Source organism: Lathyrus oleraceus, chromosome 1 (genome assembly GCF_024323335.1).
Source record: "Lathyrus oleraceus cultivar Zhongwan6 chromosome 1, CAAS_Psat_ZW6_1.0, whole genome shotgun sequence".
Classification (NCBI taxonomy): Eukaryota; Viridiplantae; Streptophyta; class Magnoliopsida; order Fabales; family Fabaceae; genus Lathyrus; species Lathyrus oleraceus.
The window spans coordinates 274,805,115-274,810,679 of record NC_066579.1 but is presented as its reverse complement, the minus strand read 5'-3'; positions in this window follow the sequence as shown (position 1 = coordinate 274,810,679).

Genomic DNA, 5,565 nt, shown 5'->3' with positions numbered 1-5,565 from the left:
TAACATTCTCAAGAGAAACTCGTCTGAGTGTAGTATCGTGTAACCACTGTTATCAAGTCTACACTTGAACAGTCTCCGCAATACATCCTAAATAGGCCAAGTTGGGTTAAATGTTCTACTTTCCTCAACTTCTTGGACCCCAAATCAGAGAAAGTAATGCCTAACCATAAATAAATTATGTGACATCAATAGCTCCAAAAGGGTCTCCACTGAGTAGATGGGTCTCAATCAAACTTGTTAAGGACTACTCCACACAAGTCGAACATGACTATACCATCCTCCTATCTTAATTGCACTCAAGTTCGGGTTAGACTTATCTCACCACTTAGAGATCACCAAGCACAACAAGCAGATTATATCATACAAACAAATATACAAACATCAAATACACAATTATATACACATAAAAACTAGGCTAAACCCACTAAGGACTACTCCCCAACAGAGTCGCCACTTAATTTCTGTAGCGGTAAATTCATGACTGTAGCGGTGTATTCGTCGCTATATGATTTATTGATTAAACCATAAGCAAAGCGTACAATGAATTCGAGTCGCCACCGCACTTTTATTTATCCAAAGGACTGGCTAAAAAGCGAACAAAAGCCTAAGAAGTTTTACACGTAGAAAACTAATAAAAAGATCAGAGAGTCTGGGTAAGGGGTAAATTACGCAATGGGAAGGTGTTAGGCACCCACTACGTCCTAGGTACTCCTAGGGAGCCCTTTTCACACTTGTTGTATAAAATTGTTATTTGTTATGACATAAGTATTGTGCAAACATGATTGGGATGATGAGAAAAGAATATACAATTTTTATTGTTTTTGTGTTCGAACGGATGAACCCGTTGCCTACGTACCTTCCATCAAAGGTAAGGATCAAAACGCCGTAGTTCGGCTAAAAGATTTCCAAAAGTTAGTGGATTCAATTTTAAACAATAGCACTGAGGCTCTTCATTATCAATGGGAGAAGACTCGACCAAGACCAACATCCACCATGCGAGGATAGCTTCGACGTACTAGAGGGGTTACCCTGTTTTCAGTACGGAAGTCTTACTGTCGACTCACTAAGGATAGGGTGAGGTTTACATCAACCACAATGATAATTGAAACCTATGGCTAATGCATGAAAAGATTAACAATGGACAAAGCCAAAACAATTGAATGGGTGAAGTTAATTGATTGTGATTTATGAAAGTAGGGTCAAAGTATGATTAAGATGGATTCAACAGAAGTATTATGAAAATGGAGTTTGAAAAAAAAGTCAAGGACTTGGGGTCCAGGTTTTTAATTTGAAAACATGAAGATGTTTGCACAATATCTATCTCAAGTTTGAAAGTAATGTGTGAAAAGGTTTAGGACATAATGGGGATGAATGGATGAAAATGGATTGTGAAACTTCTTAGAATGTTCACCTCTTGAGATCACATGGAAGATGATTCAAGTGTGTCCTTTGGAATGGGCAATGAGCAATAATAATGTAAGCAAACAAATGATACCGGATGCCACTCAATGGTCTTACTCCAATCTCACGAACAAAAGCGGATACCGGATACCACTAGATGGATTTACACCAATCTCCTAAACAGAAATGGATATCAGAGGCCACTCGATGGACTTATACTAATCTCCTAAAACAAAATGAAACTTGGATACCGGGTGCCAATATGTCTGGACTTATACCAATATCCAACATATGATCATAGGAAAGCAAATGCCAACTTGCAGGGACTTACAATTGCATCCTCACATAAACAAACAAAAGCAAAACATGGATGTCAGATGCCAATCTATCTGGGCTTACTCTAACCTCCACAGTATGGTCCTAGGAATACAAATGCCAACTTGCAGGGACTTACAATTGCATCCTCACATACAACAAACAAATGCATCAAGCAAAGAGATGATGAGTGGCCAATGATATGGTCTTATACTCACTTCCATATCATAGGAACAATGGCCAACTGATGGTCTTACAATTGTCCTCAATGGGTAAACAACAATGATAAGTCATAGAGACAAATGAGATGATCATGCACTAATGAGCAATTAATGATGATGAGTGCACAAAGCATGCAAGCAAACATGTGTATATGAAGTAAGTGATCAATCAATGAAGTCAATCAGCACACACTATAACCATACAATGAGGCTCATACAAAGGGTTAGGCATTGAAGCCAACTGGAATAGGTTAATGGTGCTCTTAACCTTGCCATTGAGGGGCTAAGGTGAAGCAGATGAGAGGATATGAAGGGTGTGCCTCATTGCTCTTATCCCTGGTCAGGGAGAGTATTTGAATATCAGAAGGTGTGGGAGTTCAGAAAGTAGGAACTCTCTCCACAGATTATTGACTCAATAGATCTTGGGTTTGGATCTCAATGCTACAACCATGTAATGGGAGCAAGGAGAAGACTCACAGAATAGTGGGAGATAGACTACATATCTCTTATATCCACCAATTGCCTTATTCAAAGGACTTTTCCTGCTTGGGACAAATGTAAACACACACAAGCATTGCCTCTTAAGGAGGACTTCAGACAGTTGCCTGGCCAAGTAACAGGCCAGGTCTTCCAGACTACATGAAGATAAGGAAATATACCTCAATGCAAATTGCTATTAAGCAAAGCAAAGCAAGTTCTTAAAGAACTAAGCAACTAAAGGTACCTGAAATAGTCAAACAGAATCAGTACACAACTCAAAGTCAAAGTAAAAAGGAGATAGAAATCATAAGTTAACATAATCAGTTAAATGTGCAATGCACAAGACTCAAAGCATATGAGCCAAGCAACCTACAAAAACAAACAAGTTAGTCATGATAATCAATCAAGCTCAATCAATTTGTATTGATCTCTTTGAAGCATTGTTGCTTAACCTGAAAACATGAACTCAAACATGAGCAACAGGACCACTAGGACAAGCCTAGGGTCAAAAAGGGATGAGAAAGTCAAAACAGCAAGTGATATCCAATCAAAATCAAGTTTAAACAATCAAGAAGCAAACTCAATTGGTCCCATGTTCATATCATTCATCATCATGATTTCATAAACAAATTAGTTCAAGGCATGGCATATGGAAGCTCATAGAAGTCAACAGCAAGACTTAACTCAAAACAAATCATAAACAATTCAAAAAATCATCAAATAAATCATGATCAAACATAATCCATAGCATGGTAAGCACACCAAATTTCAGCTCAATTGGATCATGGGAAGTATGGAAATGAAAATCAGAAAGACAGGGCAAGTTCAAACATGCTCAAAGAAGTCAACCAAACATGCACCAACTTCAATAAATCATAAATCAGTGATAACATATGAGAAATGAATGGGATCAACACCATGGCAAAGCTTAAGATGTCTACTAATCACATGTAAAATTTCAAATTCATCCAATAAAGTATGAGAATTTCACAAACAATATGAGAACATGTGACACAAAAAGTCAACATATGACCAAACAGGGGAGAAAAAGGTAAAGTACCGGGTATCAAACCGCTGACTTACCGAGTCTTTCAAAAAAGAAAGCGATCGTGCTGAAGAAACAAATAATTCCGCTGGCAACTGCAATTAGGAAATGCCACAAATAATTCCAAGAAAAATCACATGTAAACTAGACATACACAAGTACATTCATGCAAAAATTAAAAGCAATTGGAGGTCAAGAAGCATGGTATTGAAAATCATGAAGTTGCACATCAATGGTGTGACACAAATTGTCACACCCTAATTCAAAAAATCATAACTCACAAACCAGAAATGATAAATTCACAAACTCTACACCAAAATCACCATGAATGTGTCTAGTTTAAGCACAAAAAATTTGGAAGCCATTGGATAAAGCATCATCATTTCACAAATGTTTTGGTAAAGGGTACAAAAAATGAGCACATGTGATAAACCCTAGCACCATTTAAAATTTACTCATGCAAAAATTCTGGAAAATACATGATAAAAAACTAGAGATTGTGATGAACATGATGCAAAAAATCCCATGAGTTTTGGATTAAAATTGAGAGCTCTATGATTTTTGTAAGTTTGAGCATCAAAATGAAATAAATATTGAAAAATAATATGAATTAATGGATAAATGTGTGACCGGTGGCAATTTTGTAATTATTTGGAAACATTAGTGAAACGCTGCGCTTTGTAAACAGGCGTGTCATGTGATGATTGGTGCATGGCAATAGAATAGTGAATTTCATGCAATAAACACAAACCAACACAGCCAAACACGATTTCATGGATCAAAATGTTTCTGGGTTTGAAAATTTTTAGAGTTTCTGTGTACAGTGCCAAGTTCATCGTGATGAAGAACAAATGTCCCAGAAACATGAATCAAGCATACCATTAGAACCAGTAAACCACACACATTCACAATCCAACATCCATATTCACTAAATCAAGCTAACCAAGAAGCATCGAGCAAAAACTAGTTTTGACATCAAATTTCAACTCAAAATTTCTTTCAGCATAGGCAACCATTTTCACTGATTCAAAGTTCATTATAATCATGGCAAAGAGATCTATCATAAGCATATCATAGTTTTGAAAATGGTGAGAGTCGAAAACCTTACCAGATTTGAAGAACAATGATGATTCGTGGTTTTCTGGTTGTAAAAGGCTGAAACAGGTGCTTCTTCAAGTTCCAAGTGATGAATGAATGAAGGGTTTCAGCTCAACAAAGCTCCATTTTCCTTTAATCACAAGCTGCCATGGAAATGCGTTAATGGTACAGAGCTGGATTCTTTGATTACAGTTGGAAAACCAGGCTTGCAATGAGTTTAAAGATGATGGTGAATGATGAGGCAGCCAATACAAGTTCGTGTGCTTTGCAATTTTTCAAGAAAAGTTCAAAATGCAAAAATGAGAAATTGAGAGAACAAGGTTTTTTTTCTTTTTTGAATCGTGGCTGCTAGGGTTTGGTTCAGCAGAAAATGTCAAATATATATGCTGTTTAAGGTTTGCTAATCATGGTTTATGGAAAATGAAATTGGAATTGCTAATTTGGAAGCGTTTTGCTAATTGACCAATTTCACTTAAGTGGTGAGGTGCATGAGCTGTAGCTGCGAAAATGGGCTTAAAACAAATCCAAAATATCATTTCAGAACTTTTCCAATTGGTAGAAATGGCTGGAAGTGGTTATTTTGGAAAGTCATTTTTTTACTTCACTTGAAAATAATTCATGCTAGTTCAAAAATGCCATTTTGATTGGTGAAGTTTTGGTGAATGATGATGACATATTTGGATAGAGGGCATCAAATGTGACTTGTAGCAAAAAACCCCATCCAATTTGGCCAAATGGTTTGGAAGATATGGCCTTTTGAAGTTCAAAATTTTTTGAGAATGATTTGATCATAACTTGCCAACCATACATGGGAATTGAGTGTTCTTGGACTTTTTGGAAATGGGAGAACAAGATCTTCAACTTTCATGTTGGGCAAAAATTCATTTGAAGCTTGTATGATGATGTAAGTTGAGGATCAAGAAGTTTCCATTTTTGGCAAATTCCAATTACAGGTCAACTTTCTATTTTGGGAAATTTCTTGTTTGACTTCAAATTCTTCCATGG